Source organism: Bradysia coprophila, unplaced genomic scaffold (assembly GCF_014529535.1).
Source record: "Bradysia coprophila strain Holo2 unplaced genomic scaffold, BU_Bcop_v1 contig_110, whole genome shotgun sequence".
NCBI lineage: Eukaryota > Metazoa > Arthropoda > Insecta > Diptera > Sciaridae > Bradysia > Bradysia coprophila.
The window spans coordinates 50,256-68,491 of record NW_023503387.1 but is presented as its reverse complement, the minus strand read 5'-3'; the positions used below and the strand labels follow the sequence as shown (position 1 = coordinate 68,491).

At 35.1% G+C, this 18,236-nt stretch overlaps 1 long non-coding RNA gene across 1 annotated transcript; it reads right to left on the bottom strand.

Annotated features, from left to right (window-relative positions):
* Positions 1 to 4,629: 4,629 nt before the first annotated feature.
* Positions 4,630 to 6,510, bottom strand: LOC119073025. Its single transcript, XR_005086974.1, has 4 exons — positions 6,433 to 6,510; positions 5,243 to 5,467; positions 5,067 to 5,180; positions 4,630 to 4,835 (listed from the first exon to the last, which is right to left on the bottom strand). It is a non-coding gene; the product is annotated as an uncharacterized LOC119073025 (long non-coding RNA).
* Between the last annotated feature and the right edge of the window lie 11,726 nt (positions 6,511 to 18,236).

Sequence of the window (18,236 nt, the reverse complement as noted above, 5' to 3'; positions counted from 1 at the left end):
TGTATCGTCTCGTGATATTATCGTGTTTAAGTTGAGTAATTCTTAATGGTTTTCCACAGAAGAAAATTATAAATACTAAAAAAGAATTTTTTGGGTTAAGTTCGTTAATGGAATATACTGGAATAATATTCTACACTAACAAAAGGGAAAAACCGGCCTGACAGTAAAAGTGTAGTTTCACTTAAGAATAGTGAGATAGATTACTATTACAATAGGCTAAAAATAGTAGACAATTGTCAGAACGGTATGACAACTCTATATCAACCGATTCCTTAGTGTTTCGTTATTTTGTTTCAATAGAATTAAAAGATCCTTCTGGGGATCTGCATTAAAGTTTCTTCTTCTCCAAGATTAACTCATTTCCCCGTAAATCAGAGTTAATTATATTCTTAGTTTTATATACATAATTGGACCAACCAGAAATGAATGGCAGCATAAAAATGCACATGAAATAGCCCTTTAACTATAATAGAACCGACCTAAGGCTGATGTATAATGACAAGAATTCTTCTCATATTGCCTTGCGATGCAATATTGAATTATTGGCTTTATTATATTTATCTGCCTAGAACGATAATCTCGATGTCATCAGAATTGAACTGATTATCATGTGTAGGTCATAATAGCCTCAAAAAGACTCAGATCTGGAAATTCGGAATTGGGTACAAAGCAAAAATTTAGAATTTATCTTTGAACAGCAGACACTTCCGTAAATCAATTTAACTGCCCAGAATTGACCTCACGATGGTGTGTTGGTCATAATAGCCTGAAAAAGATTCAGATCTGGAAATTCGGAATTGGGTACAAAGCAAAAATTTAGAATTTATCTTTGAACAGCAGACACTTTCGTAAATCAATTTAACTGCCCAGAATTGAACTCACGATGGTGTGTTGGTCATAATAGCCTGAAAAAGACTCAGATCTGGAAATTCGGAATTGGGTACAAAGCAAAAATTTAGAATTTATCTTTGAACAGCAGACACTTCCGTAAATCAATTTAACTGCCCAGAATTGAACTCACGATGATGTGTAGGTCATAATAGCCTGAAAAAGACTCAGATCTGGAAATTCGGAATTGGTTACAAAGCAAAAATTTAGAATTTATCTTTGAACAGCAGTCACTTCCGTAAATCAATTTAACTGCCCAGAATTGAACTCACGATGATGTGTAGGTCATAATAGCCTGAAAAAGACTCAGATCTGGAAATTCGGAATTGGTTACAAAGCAAAAATTTAGAATTTATCTTTGAACAGCAGACACTTCCGTAAATCAATTTAACTGCCCAGAATTGAACTCACAATGGTGTGTAGGTCATAATAGCCTGAAAAAGACTCAGATCTGGAAATTCGGAATTGGTTACAAAGCAAAAATTTAGAATTTATCTTTGAACAGCAGTCACTTCCGTAAATCAATTTAACTGCCCAGAATTGAACTCACGATGATGTGTAGGTCATAATAGCCTGAAAAAGACTCAGATCTGGAAATTCGGAATTGGTTACAAAGCAAAAATTTAGAATTTATCTTTGAACAGCAGTCACTTCCGTAAATCAATTTAACTGCCCAGAATTGAACTCACGATGGTGTGTTGGTCATAATAGCCTGAAAAAGACTCAGATCTGGAAATTCGGAATTGGTTACAAAGCAAAAATTTAGAATTTATCTTTGAACAGCAGTCACTTCCGTAAATCAATTTAACTGCCCAGAATTGAACTCACGATGATGTGTAGGTCATAATAGCCTGAAAAAGACTCAGATCTGGAAATTCGGAATTGGTTACAAAGCAAAAATTTAGAATTTATCTTTGAACAGCAGACACTTCCGTAAATCAATTTAACTGCCCAGAATTGAACTCACAATGGTGTGTAGGTCATAATAGCCTGAAAAAGACTCAGATCTGGAAATTCGGAATTGGTTACAAAGCAAAAATTTAGAATTTATCTTTGAACAGCAGTCACTTCCGTAAATCAATTTAACTGCCCAGAATTGAACTCACGATGATGTGTAGGTCATAATAGCCTGAAAAAGACTCAGATCTGGAAATTCGGAATTGGTTACAAAGCAAAAATTTAGAATTTATCTTTGAACAGCAGACACTTCCGTAAATCAATTTAACTGCCCAGAATTGAACTCACAATGGTGTGTAGGTCATAATAGCCTGAAAAAGACTCAGATCTGGAAATTCGGAATTGGTTACAAAGCAAAAATTTAGAATTTATCTTTGAACAGCAGACACTTCCGTAAATCAATTTAACTGCCCAGAATTGAACTCACGATGATGTGTAGGTCATAATAGCCTGAAAAAGACTCAGATCTGGAAATTCGGAATTGGTTACAAAGCAAAAATTTAGAATTTATCTTTGAACAGCAGACACTTCCGTAAATCAATTTAACTGCCCAGAATTGAACTCACAATGGTGTGTAGGTCATAATAGCCTGAAAAAGACTCAGATCTGGAAATTCGGAATTGGTTACAAAGCAAAAATTTAGAATTTATCTTTGAACAGCAGTCACTTCCGTAAATCAATTTAACTGCCCAGAATTGAACTCACGATGATGTGTAGGTCATAATAGCCTGAAAAAGACTCAGATCTGGAAATTCGGAATTGGTTACAAAGCAAAAATTTAGAATTTATCTTTGAACAGCAGTCACTTCCGTAAATCAATTTAACTGCCCAGAATTGAACTCACGATGATGTGTAGGTCATAATAGCCTGAAAAAGACTCAGATCTGGAAATTCGGAATTGGTTACAAAGCAAAAATTTAGAATTTATCTTTGAACAGCAGACACTTCCGTAAATCAATTTAACTGCCCAGAATTGAACTCACAATGGTGTGTAGGTCATAATAGCCTGAAAAAGACTCAGATCTGGAAATTCGGAATTGGTTACAAAGCAAAAATTTAGAATTTATCTTTGAACAGCAGTCACTTCCGTAAATCAATTTAACTGCCCAGAATTGAACTCACGATGATGTGTAGGTCATAATAGCCTGAAAAAGACTCAGATCTGGAAATTCGGAATTGGTTACAAAGCAAAAATTTAGAATTTATCTTTGAACAGCAGTCACTTCCGTAAATCAATTTAACTGCCCAGAATTGAACTCACGATGATGTGTAGGTCATAATAGCCTGAAAAAGACTCAGATCTGGAAATTCGGAATTGGTTACAAAGCAAAAATTTAGAATTTATCTTTGAACAGCAGACACTTCCGTAAATCAATTTAACTGCCCAGAATTGAACTCACGATGATGTGTAGGTCATAATAGCCTGAAAAAGACTCAGATCTGGAAATTCGGAATTGGGTACAAAGCAAAAATTTAGAATTTATCTTTGAACAGCAGACACTTCCGTAAATCAATTTAACTGCCCAGAATTGAACTCACGATGATGTGTAGGTCATAATAGCCTGAAAAAGACTCAGATCTGGAAATTCGGAATTGGTTACAAAGCAAAAATTTAGAATTTATCTTTGAACAGCAGTCACTTCCGTAAATCAATTTAACTGCCCAGAATTGAACTCACGATGATGTGTAGGTCATAATAGCCTGAAAAAGACTCAGATCTGGAAATTCGGAATTGGTTACAAAGCAAAAATTTAGAATTTATCTTTGAACAGCAGACACTTCCGTAAATCAATTTAACTGCCCAGAATTGAACTCACGATGGTGTGTTGGTCATAATAGCCTGAAAAAGACTCAGATCTGGAAATTCGGAATTGGGTACAAAGCAAAAATTTAGAATTTATCTTTGAACAGCAGACACTTCCGTAAATCAATTTAACTGCCCAGAATTGAACTCACGATGATGTGTAGGTCATAATAGCCTGAAAAAGACTCAGATCTGGAAATTCGGTATTGGGTACAAAGCAAAAATTTAGAATTTATCTTTGAGCAGCAGACACTTTCGTAAATCAATTTAACTGCCCAGAATTGAACTCACGATGGTGTGTTGGTCATAATAGCCTGAAAAAGACTCAGATCTGGATATACGGAATTGGGTACAAAGCAAAAATTTAGAATTTATCTTTGAACTGCAGACACTTCCGTAAATCAATTTAACTGCCCAGAATTGAACTCACAATGGTGTGTAGGTCATAATAGCCTGAAAAAGACTCAGATCTGGAAATTCGGAATTGGGTACAAAGCAAAAATTTAGAATTTATCTTTGAGCAGCAGACACTTCCGTAAATTAATTTAACTGCCCAGAATTGAACTCACAATATGTGTAGGTCATAATAGCCTGAATAACACTCAGATCTGAACATTCGGAATTGGGTACAAGGCACAAACTTATAATTTTTCTTTGAACAGCAAACAGTTCCGTAAAAATTTTATCTGTCTAGAACAATAATTTCCCACTTATCCCTCTAGAGCATTTTTGTTTATCTCGGTATATATGTCCCCGACAAATAAAAAAGTGTATGCACCTCTTGCCAAAATTGTTATCGAGACGTGTGGGCATTGCTGGTCGAGCCGAAAGCGCAAGAGGTGCATAGTCTTATATTAACTCTCCAGAATTGAGCTGAGGCTGCGATGGATGTGTAAGCGACATAAAAATTCAGAATTGGGAACAGACTCAGGCTCATCTTTGAACGCTAAAAAGTTCCGAAAATCATTTTAACTGTTTATTTAACAAAGGTGTATCATTTGGCATTTTTTATTAGTTAACGACTTGGGATGCTATTCAAATTTCATTTTTTTATTTCCAGCAGCTCTTTCCAGTTGGTATTTACCACGCTTTGTACTCGGCTCCGAAAGGTCTGGTGAAAACGGAATCTCTCCCATTGCCATTCCAATAATGTATTGCATGCATTGTAGCATGCAATCATTCTTTTCTGAAAATAAAGCGCTAGAGTTTTTGCAAATATAAATGTAGATACAATAATATTAGGGAATCCAATACTGGATTTCGATTTAGGATTAAACAAATGTTTTCTCATTATGTCAGGTAATTTTAACTTACCTAATACCATGAGAAAACACTTGAGAAAACCATAGGAATTTTCTTTGGATTATTCTAGCATTATCAATATGCGACAACTACCACATAAATAATCGACAGTTACCTGAAGCAGTGCCAAATTTGTTTGTGAAAGATTGAAAACGCGGATCAATTAAGTCATCAAGAATCTTTGGCAGTCCATGCGAATATGCCTTTGTTGAAGGGTCGAAGTATATGGCTTTGTGTTTAATAGAAATAAATATACGATAACTTTATAAAGTAGATGACCGTTTTCCATACCATCGTTTTTTTTGGCATGATTCCTGACGATAAAGAGGCACATGTGAAAACTCATTTGGACTGTCTCCATATTCTCCGTAGTGCCATACTTCCGGGGGACGAAAAATACCACATAGCGTGGCGAAGTGTCTTTATCCTTATTTATTTTTAATCCGTCATAAATCCGATGCTTTATGGTGCCACGATTTAATAAACAAGAATCAGCCATTTTTTTGAATTCGAGTACTGTAGTAGAACCATACATTGTCATTGTCAGATATTCTCTTAAACTCGATAATTTTTTTTTATAAATAAATTATCAAATCTCATAATTTTGGGACACTCGGAAAGACCATCGGGGACACTTGTCACTATGGTCCCAGAAGAATGATATGAATGAAGTGATTTGTGTAGTTATTTTAAATAGTAGTGTAAAATAATAAAACATTAATCACCGCTATAGTGTGAACCGATTGATAATAACAAAGAAAATTCACATTCGCACGAGAAAATTTTGAAAAAAGAGAAATTACTATAGTAATCAATGAAAGTGTGTCGATATAACAAGTAATTGATGATTAGGTTGTTTTTTAAATCTAAAAGAAAAAAGTGATTTTCTATGAAGCGCTAAGCGATGCCTTAAGGCACTGTCTCCTCAAAGGTTGAAGCCGGTAAGATATCCTATCTGGTCAATTTGAATAAAGATTCAGCCTAACGGCTCATTACCACTAATAATAGTAGATTACATACTTGTGCGGAAAATCGTTGTCTTGAAGAGTGTGGAGTTTGTATGTAAAATTAATTTACCTTCTATGTGCTGCGAAAATTCATTTTTCGCAGGGGGCCCGCAAAAGAAAAATTCACTTTCGCCGCACTTAAGAGGTAAAATAACTTACATAATTGTGCGGAAATCGTTGTTGTGACTCGTGTGGTCTACACACCCTTCAAAACAACGATTTTCCGCACAAGTATGTAATCTACTATAATTTATTTAGATGATTAATCCGTAAAATAAAATAGAAATCATAATACTGGGAGTGTGATTTTTCAAAGTTTTGATACAATTCTCAGTCCTTCAAATATTCAGCTAAATCACAAAGTTTCGGTCGAGAGTGAGCGATAAAATTTTAAAATCTGTTGCTTTAACAAAATACAAACTCTACGTACTGTTGTATTGCTGTAAACTTTTTATGAAGCAAAGAACTTATTACCTTGACCTAAATTACCAAACATTTGTCCAATATAACTTTCGTCCACATGAACCGGTACCGGTGAATGGAGTTGATTCATTATCAATATAAATTTATTTGTAATAAAATGTTGTTGTGCTATTTGCGCATCAATCACACTGTCGTAGCTGAAAATTGATTGTGATATGTGAAAATGCATACTATGCATACATACTAGATACAGTGATAACAATTGATTTAAATATGAATTATTCGTAGGGGCGGAAATGTGAGTAAAATTCGAACATATTTACGTTCCGCATCTCCATTTATGCATAAATTTTTTTATCTTTTACCGACGGTGTCCATGTTTTACAACTAAAGCTGAGACCTTAAATACTTTTTATAACTTCCATCGAGTTTTCCATTGTTAAAACTGGTTATTAGTTCATGCCGTAAGTGCGCTACGAGTTCAAAATGGCACGTGCGACGGTCTATTTTACGCAGCGTTAAATCTCCCCATTCCAATATAAGGAAGCGTTCAAATTTATTTCTCTGGTTCATTTTTACAACATTCATTCACTTAAAATTCTAATTCTGAGGCGCACTTAAGACGTGAGTTCCTGAATTTTATTTTAGCCCGACAAATAGATTTTATTTTAACCCAACAATTTTGTGTCTCTGTTGTTTGTGAATACATGATCAAATAATCGAAACTATCAAAATAAAGAAGTTTAATAGCTTTTACATGCTACATGCGTCGAAAACCATACTTTTCATGTTTCAAGCACTTCTTTCGATGCCCTCAGCATGTAAAATCCTAAGGACATAAATCGGGATAAAAATGAAAAGTATAGTTTTTGTGTGTTTATTGACATCGGCTTCGCGTCGGATCAACAATTTTCACACGAAAACTATATTTTTCGTTTATTATCGCTAGTCATGTAAAAATACTATTACTTACGAACAAAATCCGATTTCTGGTGAATATCGACCTGACGCTTCTTCAACTTGTAATTCTTTTATCAATCTGTTTAACGTGCGTTCGTATAGGTTTGGCTCAATGTCCATTTGCAATTGTGTCGTCTTATATAAAAAAACAAGATTTAATGTAAACAGATATAGTCTCATATAGTTTTTACGAATTCGAAGCTACGTACCACTTCTTCTAGCACTATTTTTCTAGATCGCCGGAGAACGGAATCGTTTGACGATCCACATGCTGTGTATAGTTTCGGACATGTGAACAATTTGTGCACCGAAGTGTGTTTTACATGCGCTAATGGCTCCACAGTATTAAATCTACAAATTCAAGTACATCCATTAAACCGAATGAAATTTCAGTGTTCGGCCTAGCAATTACAAAAGACCTTTACAAATATCAGCAACATTCTTATGTTATTCTTTTTTTAGCCTCGAATCGCCCAAAGTTTTTTTTTTTTTATTTTATTAGCAAATATTTCGCCTACACATCGTAAGCATTTTCAATGGCTAGAAATACAATCAAATTACACAAGGATTAGAAACATTTTACCTTAAAAAATTAATAAATTCTGATTGCAATTTCATCTAAATGCAACTTTACGTTACACTTGTCATTGTTATTTGTGGAAGTGGTACTTCTTGTGTGAAATTTGCCGATCGAGACGTGTAGCCGAGGTCGGTAAACACACAAGAAGTACCACTTCCATCATTTTGCAAAACGGTCTAGTCAACATAAAATCTTGTATGAAAAATCTTTCATGTAAACCCTCTGCAAATAAAATCAGCTGTGATAAAGTGTCAATGAACTTTGAAAATGTATAGTAAACATATAACAATGACAAGTGTAACATAAAGTTGCATTTAGACGAAATTTCAATCAGTATTTATTAAAATTTTTAGGGTAATAGTACTTTATTTCATAAGGAGTAGGATCCTCGAGCGACAGCGAGAATCCTACTCCATATGAAATACAATGCTTTATTGCATGAGCGAAAACGAGACAACAACATATGACTGTTTTGACAGCAAACTATTAATGTATGAATTAGCGCTCTAGATAAGTAATTTTTCGGGGAATCACACCGCGAATGCAATAAAATGGTTCTAATCCTTGCGTGATACTAACTGTAAGATAATTTGATTGTTTTCTAGCCATTGATAATGCCTACGATGTGTAGGCGAAATATTTGGAAATAAAATCAATAAAAACTTTGGGTGATTCGAGGCTATACATTGAATTTTCACTCACGCTTACCAACAACCAAATACTCTTATGTTAAGTTGAACCACATATTGTCAAATAAAAACAACACCAGTCATTCATCGAAAACGTTCTACTTGAGAAGACATACTTTTCTTTTAGAATCGATTGTCAATTGTTACTTTCCGATGTAGAATTGAAATACAAATATAAATCTGCTATTTCGGCATTGTCGTTATTATCTTTCAGACATTCGATCAAAATTTATTTTATTTAAAAATACTTTGAGCCTAAATAGCTATTTCACCTATACAACGCATGCTCGAAATCTGATTTTCATAATTTCTAATAAAAACTCTTTGATCATTATTTTCCTTTCAAAAGCAAGGTTCGGTAAAAACATTTAAGAAACCTTGCACCTACTAAAAAACCCGATAAACGTTATATCAATACGTTTCATTCAAATGAAGTCACAAAAAATAAACTTTGCTTTTATAGAAATACTTGAAGACCCAGGGACTCCATCGACGCTAACTAAGCAAAAACATAATTGTATACCTACTTTTCTTCATAGCCAACCCAACGCACAACGTAGAAAGGAAACGTCGAACTTTTGAATCGAACCTCTTGAACAATGGAATCCGCCCGAAACCATTCATAATGTTCATTGGCTTCCTCGGGACCTGGTCGACAAAATGGTAAATTTATTCTCCGATCTATTGCAGACACCTCTTCGATGGTCAGAAATTTATATCCAGGTTGAAGGTCTTTAGGATTGAAGGTGTGCACATACGGGTAGGCCATTTTCTTGAACTTCTTGTAATGAATGGGACGCTTCAGATGATGTAATTTACATTGCTCTACGTTCCACAAGTACTCTTTGAGTTCATCATCGACTTCCGATTCGGTTGAGTTCAATTGAATACCGAGTCTCGATTTCATCGGGACGGTCGACGCCGGTTTCATCGGACCTGTCGGTCTAACCCGTAGAATACGTTTGGTACAATCTATTTTTAGAACAAAAGAAGAAGAACTGAATTCTTGGATATTTTTTTTTGGCCGTGTTGTTTGGAATAATCAAACTCTCACCTGTCGCAGCTCTCATCTGTTGATTGACTTCTGGTTCAGTCGGACCTTCATCAATCGCCAGTTTCGATGCGTTCGAGCTTCCGTTTAATTGGTTATCGATCGCCATTTCGTTTAGACCTTTACACGATGTTGCAACTTGTCTCTCACAAGCCGTTTCGGTTACCAACTGCAATTCAACTTCTGGTTCAAATGGCAGTTTCGATGCTTTCGGGATTCCGTTTGAGTCGATATTGACCGACGCTTCAGCTAGCTTTTCACAAGTCGTTACAACTTGACCGTCACAAGACGTTTCGGTTGCCAACTCTAATTCGATTTCCGGCTCATTCGGAAATTCAAACACCGGAACCATAGATGCTTTCGAGCTCTCATGCAGTTGAATATTGAGTCTCGGTTCGACCGAAATGTCCTTTTTTAATAATGTCGTGCTGAAGTACCATTCGGAACCGTAACAGAGTTTCTGTAGCTCATTTTCGCCTTCAATATAGCACTGAAATTCTTAAAAAATAAAAATTTTCATATTACAAACAAGGTTACTATCATTTGAGCAAATTATATAAATTTTCGAATGTAACTAATATCTGTGGAAGAGTCATATCATGCCCGCACGTTTGTAAGCAATTTTGTTTTCTTAACTAGCGTTAAAACATCACGACTCCGTCGTTTAGGGAAAACGTTGTTCCAAACTTATGCTAAAAGAATTTTTTAGCGAATTCGATTCCAGATCTCGCCTCCGGCTTAGGAAAATAACTATTAAAAAAGGGACTAAGGATCATATTATGAATGCAGCAGCTTTTTGGCTTTTCCTCTTGCATGACATTTAAACTGTTTTATTTGTATTCTTGTAATCAGGATAGAGATGGAGATAAAAATTGAAATGTTTGCAATTCATCATCTCAAAATATTCATATTTGCAAATTTCAATACAGACATCTACGTGCCGAGACGAGATATAATTTTTTTTAGACTTTGGTATTTTGTATTGAAATTTGAAAATTGGAAATTTTGAGATGATGGATTTGCAAACCATTCAATTTCTATCTCGGCCCAACGAGTTTGCTGAAATTTTCAGTGTAGTTTAGTTTATTTAGCAAGTGGTGTGTAGCTGAAGGAAGGCATGATTCGACTTAAAAGCCACACTGTTTGAACTATTTGAAATTTTTTGCGAAGAACTTTGCTTTCCTGCGTTTCGATTGTGTCTCTTAACAACACGTTTAAAGCGTTTCCGCTTAATCCTATCCAAAACAAAACTGTCACTTTTTAGCAAATAGGGTACTGAAACTTGATAGTGTGTCACACAGTTTTAAAGCACTCTATTTGGCAGCTGTCAACTATGATTTCTTTTGCTTGAAGTGCATTGATAAAAGGCATCAAACTGAACAATTTAAGCATTTTTGTGCTTCAACGGGTTCAAGTTTGTTTTGGATACCCAGCAATGAAAAGTTGTACAGCAACAAAATTAATATTTTTTTCGAAAAACTTCTAATTTAAGTCAGAACAACAAAAATTCTTGTTTAAAAAAATACCTTTTCCGAACAGTATTTCGCATTCACAGTAATGCCAATCACGTCTACCTTCGACGTCTATTTCGTTGGGCGGTTGTACCATATTTTTGAGTTTGAATGAATAACCGTTTTTCGGTATCCAACAGTATGATGTGCCGTTCAAGCTGAAAGTCCATATTTTGGGTAGAGTACGGAGCATCCGTAGGATGTTTACTTTTACACAGACAAACATTATGAGTGGTGTGAGTTGGAAGGGCACAGAGATTAAAAAATTTGAAGGTTGATGGCTGACAAAACACTGAATAAAAAGTAGGATGAGAATCTATTTTCAGGACTGCTAAGATATTATTAAATTATTAGGAACAGCAAAAGTGTCAAAATGAAAAACAAAGAAAATGAGATCGCTTTTTTAGCTAGGAGACTATTACGGTATTAGTATAATAACAATCTAGGCAATTACGACTATGCCGTTATTCCTGGCTGTCAGCCTTATTCTTGTGGAATTCATAACAGTACCGTCCGTCGCTTTATTGTCCTTATTAACTAAAAACTAATAAACAAAAATTCATGAAAGTAGGTTCAGATGGAGGTAAAAACACTGCCTCTTATAGAGTGATAAAATAAAATATGTTATCGTCCACACTTTGCTATTGTTCGAACATAGAAGCCAGCCATTAGAGATGTCTTCGATTTTCGGAATTTTTGAATCCTCCGTCCCCATTTGTCCGCACTTTCACAATTCCTACAACACGACGTACCGCACATTAATTAATTTACAAGCTACTTTGGATAGACGAATTTTTTTAGGGCAATGTAAATGACGCTTGGCTAATTTGAAAAGTGCATTTACACCGCCTAATCACGTAAAGAAAATGACGCACCTATTCACATCTTTGAGTAATCTAACGGTCGTCCTAATTCCCTTGACTGTAATAAGTCAATCGAATGTTTTATCGATAATCAGAAACACTCAAGTGTCGATTGTTGATAATCGAATGAAAACAGATTATTGATAATGAGAAATTTTAAACTAATCTCCGGTAGCCCTCGAGTTCTGGGATTTTTTCCGGGGAGTATTAAAGGACAGAATATCAACTAAATATCAATCGAAGGTTTCATAAATAATCGATAATCATCAATGATCGATAATTAATTATCTTTAATATATTAAAGATATCGATAATTATTGATAATCGATGATTATCCACTAATCATTCGATTGATATTACATCGATATTTTGGAATTTTATCATCGACTGATGATATTTATTAGTGCCTAGCCTGTGACGCAATTTGTTTGTGATGAAACTTTGTGACGAAGCAACAATAAGCTACAAACATTTGCCTCTATTTAATAAAAAATATTTCTGTTGCATTTCATTGATCAGCACTAAGGAAAACAAACGAATATATTCAAATAAATATCACCAGAGTTTTATTTCCAATCATTATTCAGAAAAGCTTGTATCAGGAGATTTGGTTGGTGAACGATTTGATCCTCGTGATGGCGACTTTTTTTTTGATTTTTGGATATGCATTTCCAGAGTTTGAACTATGGAATACATTCTGCCAGTGATTGGGTAATCAGTTTGTATTTTATACAGTAATGCATTGACGATTGCCCAAAATTTTATCGACTCACGAGGAAACGGCATGTTAAAAAAACTAAATAATTTAAATGCCGCTTCAAATGCGTATATGAATTTGTTGAAATATAGCCGTAATTCATTATGAACCACAACATATTGGATTCCTGAGCCAACGTTTACTTCGAAAATCATTGGAGTTGACTCAAGGCCCTTTGACTCTTCGTAAGTTCTCCTTGAGTTAATACTCTTCTCAAGCTCATTTCCTGCCACTCGGAAAAATGATTCCTCCGACTTTTCCATAGTCGGTGTATACTTGCCAACAGTTGTTGACGCAACTTGACATGGAACCAGATAATGTAACGACTTTGCCACAACTACATCATCGTATTCGGTATCTAAATGTGGAATATACAAATTAGTGTTAACATTTTAGATCAATCGGATTATATAAGTTCAGATTTTTTTTTATTGCTGGAGTCTGAAAATTGTATGTCTTTGTTACTGTTTGGATGACATCCAAAATGTTTTGTTTTGTGATTGAATTTATCGAAACGCCTTGTATTCGATCTTTTAACAGATCATCAAACAATTTGGCCAAAGCAGCACATTCTATGATTTTCGTAGTTAATTTGGTTAAATTGCTATCACAGTCATGAGACACAAATATCTTGTTTCTCAAATTTTTCGGTTTTACTTTCGTAACTTATGTTTGTGTTGGTTCTGTTATCCAATGAATATAAACCACCCAGGTATAGTCTAATGTCACCTCGGAGGACATAACGATTTTAAAAACGGATTCTAACGCACCCATTTTCATATTATTTTGACAAAAATAATGAGTGCGTTCAAGAAAAATCGACAGATTGTGAAGAATCGGCCATACCTGGTATGCACATTCATTGCTGTTATCGACATATCACCTGTCACTCTCTTATCTGTCATTCACCTGCTGAATTGGCAGAAGGTGTAAGACAAAGGTTCAGAAAGACCAGTTTAAGTCACTCACGAAGGTGGTTACATCAAATTTGTTAAACGCACTCATTACATTTTGTGTGAGAAGTCAACTTGAAATAGTATATTACTATACAAGGGAAGGAATTTGATGTTTCGTATCCAGATGAGTAAAAGCGTCCGAGGGCTTTAGCCCGAGGTACCTTTACTTATATCTGGATACGCAATATCAAATTATTTCCCGAGTGTAGCAGAACGTTTTTCTTTACGAAGGAGGGAAAGACTTGTCCCTAGGGACGGAAAGTCCATTTTCCCTCCCTAGTAAAGAAAACAATTTTTTTTGATATGTTAAATTCTTCATATAAAGTTTCATAATCATCTCTTCATTCATAACCTTGTGTACAACGACGTTGTTAATGATATGTGACTAAATTGTTTTAATATTTCTAGCCATGAAGATGATCCGTTAAAGGATCGAATGCAGGGCGTTTAAATAAATACAATCGGAAAACAAATCGTTTTATATATTTGATGCGCTACAAGCGATACAAAGAGACGAATTGTATTATAAAATAATCATTACATTTCATCGCAACAAAAACCTCTCTCTAAAGAGAAAAGTGTGACGCTAGCCTGATATAACTTCTAAAATGAATGATATCGCTGTAGGTGTCGCTTTCAGCTCTACGCGCAAATAGTTGACTTTTGCAATTCGAAAATTTGACCAAATTTGACCTCAGCTGCCATACCCCGAAAATTCATACTAGTAATTCTCGGTGCGAGGAGCCCGAGCTTCACCCATTCCAAGGTCTACCCTATCACTTAGTCGAGTTGTGTATTTTTTACTTAGATTCGTCTCGTCGAGACCTTTCATTTAAGTTATAATACAACGTCAGAGTCACCATACATAAATGTAATAGAAAACCGTTCCCAACCCTCAAAAACACTGCAAAATAGCACTAAAAAGCCAATTAAACAAAATACAGTTTTTTCCTGGGGTAGCTTATCAAATTTTCATTTTTAGTCTACCCTGAGATTCCTGCACAATGTCGTGAAGATTCGCTGACTACTTTCCAATATAGCCCGTCGATAAATACATACATAGACAGAAACGTACAGAGTAGCTTGAAGGATGTTGATTGTTTGGAAAAAGTCAATTTGGTTATTTAGTACGAAAAGTGACGACTTTCACAACGATGTATCCAATTGAACTAATTCTATCTAGTGATAGCTCATTTTGTTCGAATTTGAAGCGAGAATATGATGGAATAGGTTTTGTGGCGAAGTAGATCAAAGTGTAGAAATAAAAAAGTTCGGCTATACATAGTGACAAAGCCAAATATTGCGCTGTAGCGTTTCATCATCTCATACAATTTTACATATAACTAGCAGAAAATCAGTGTGTCCAGATTCAAGCCCACGTTTTTCTTCTACGTGTCTTTCATGTTTTTCATAAAATCAATTAGGTACATACGTCGTTTAAACATGCACGGATATCATCGCACATTATTCGTTTTTTCGGCTTCTTTTTTAAAAGAGTTGAAATTGATTGGAATTTAGAAGTTAGAAGGATTTAGTCGAAATGTTATAAATATGAGAAAATATGGTCAAAATTATGTAAACTAGCATTTATAGTATGTTACGTTACTGTTTGTAAATATTTGTTTAGGCGAGTGTGAAGTTTGCTGAACGAGCCGAAGGCGAGTGGAGTAATCACACGTGCCTAAACAAGCATTTACATGCAGTGACGTAACACATTTTACATGTTTGTGTACAGTAAGTGCATTTTCCGTGTCACAAACAGTGATGTAAAGTGCACTTTACCGTGCATAAGCATGTAAATGTTCAATGTTCCAATATAAAAAATGGTTACGATAAATTGGGGAAGATAAAACTTTGACTTGACCAAAGTTGTTGAAAAAATTTCTTTTATTCAACGAAGGGCGAACGAAACGTGTTACCGTTTACGATTCGTGACGAAACGTTTTACCGTTTACAATCATAGTGCGGACGAACAACAGGACAAAACAATGCTGATTTCGGCGTATCACGCCATCATCAGTGCACCTATGTCTTGCGATGAGTATGTGCATATCAGCACGACACAAACTGAAGTGAGCAATCGCTTCAATTGTACGAGCATTATATACACGTTTTCGTCATTTGTTAAAACTCTTTGTTTTTTGTGCTATATCTCTCACATACAGCTTTTGTGGATCTCTCACATCCGACAATTTGTTTTTTGGTAATTTTAGTGACAATAAATAAATTGTCACTAAAACCGCGCATAGTATGGCAGCCGTGGCGCCACCCACAGCTGCGATGCCAAACTTCAAAAAGCATCGATTACAAAGCAATACAACACTTTGTCAATGTTGAATTACTGACCAAGCAATACAACAATTTTATTAATAATTGTATCGATGCTTTTTGAAGTTTGGCATCGCAGCTGTGGGTGGCGCCACGGCTGCCATACTATGCGCGGTTTTAGTGACAATTTATTTATTGTCACTAAAATTACCAAAAAACAAATTGTCGGATGTGAGAGATCCACAAAAGCTGTATGTGAGAGATCGCCCAAAACCACTTGCAGTGGAGGTGTGACGCAAGTCCTGTTATCCACTTACAAAAGAACTGAAATCGGTGTAGGTGACGCTTAAAGATTCGACACGCAAAAAGATACGCTGATGAGGAAAGTACGCGAAAGTTTTATCAACAAAAATCTTACCAGAAAAATTTTAGGAAGAAAATTATAATAAAAAAGTTTGCGTCAAAAAGTGGCAGATGATTCGGCTTTCTTCCGTTTGAATTCCATTCTTTAAAGGAATATATTTCACAATTTTAAAAATTTTCCGTCCTCAACATCTGCCACTTGTGACGCAAACTTTTTTTTTATAATTTACTTCCTAAAATTTTTCTGGTAAGATTTTTGTTGATAAAACCTTCGCGTACTTTCCTCATCAGCTGCCATTTGTGACGCATATCTTTTTGCGTGTCGAATCTGTAAGCATCACCTACACCGATATCAGTTCTTTTGTAAGTGGATAACAGGACTTGCGTCACACCTCCACTGCAAGTGGTTTTGGGCGATATCAACTCTTTTGTAAGTTGTGATTTTTTAGAATTGGGTCGAAGATAATAGACAATTATACTGTGCAGTTTGAACGAAAATATTCTTCTTACAAAACTGTATAACTTTCTCTTTGATCTCAACCTTCCAGCTTTCATTTGACGAAAATCGAAAATTTTACGGAATTCAAAAATTTGATGAAAATCGAAAAGTCTAAAATCGAAAAATTGACGAATATCAAAAATTTGACCAAAATCGAAAATTTGAAGCACTTAAAACGCTTATAGCTCCCAAATATACGACTTATTAGGAAAACCATGAAACACGTGTCGACTAGAATGTAAAACTCTATCAATTTGTCTTTTACACGAAGTTTCCATCTGCTGTATTTTCCGAGTTATGGCTGACATAGCTCGCACTTAAAACGCTCATAGCTCCCAAATAGACGACTTTTTAGGAAAAACATGAAACACGTGTCGAATGAAATCTGAAACTCTATAAATTTGTCTTTTAAACGAACTTTCTATCTGCCATATTTTCCGAGTTATAGGTTCCATAGCTCAATAGCTTAACACGCTCATAACTCCGAAATTATAAGCTTTTATAAAAATTCCTTCAAATTAGTTTCTTAGAATTACGTCCTTAACATACCCTGAAAATTCAGCCAAATTCACCGGTAAATTCAAAAGTTTCGTTGTAACAAAGTGACAAAGTGACAAAGGTTGGTAAAATTCATCAATTTCAAAATGTATGAAAATCCATTTACCAAGTTTTGAAATTTAATATCTTGGCCAAATCTTAACCTTATGAGGCGTGTGATAGCTCGTTGAACTCGTATGGACGAATAAAATACTTTGGAGGTAGTAGGAGCAAAGGGGGAAAAGTCAAAAAGTTTCATATGTTCCTCAGTCCTGCGGAAAAATTTTTTGTCAAATTTTTCAGTGTGATCGGACTTGCGTCACGGCCCTTCACTAACGTAGGGCCATGATATAGCACAAAAAACAAAGAGTGTTAACAAATGACGAAAAAGTGTATATAATGCTCGTACAATTGAAGCGATTGCTCACTTCAGTTTGTGTCGTGCTGATATGCACATAGTCATCGCAAGATGAAATCAGCATTGTTTTGTCCTGTTGTTCGTCCGCACTATGATTGTAAACGGTAAAACGTTTCGTCACGAATCGTAAACGGTAACACGTTTCGTTCGCCCTTCGTTGAATAAAAGAAATTTTTTCAACAACTTTGGTCAAGTCAAAGCAATACAACACTTTGTCAATGTTGAATTACTGACCAAGCAATACAACAATTTTATTAAGATAAAACTGTCTTCCTCGAATTTTTTACTCTAATCTATAGGTGCAAAATTTCAACGTAGTGTAGTCGATACCGCAATTTTTGGTACAATCGTTTACAAGAGTTTCAAGAAGAAACAGGAAGCTATGGTAAAAATGCAAATTTCT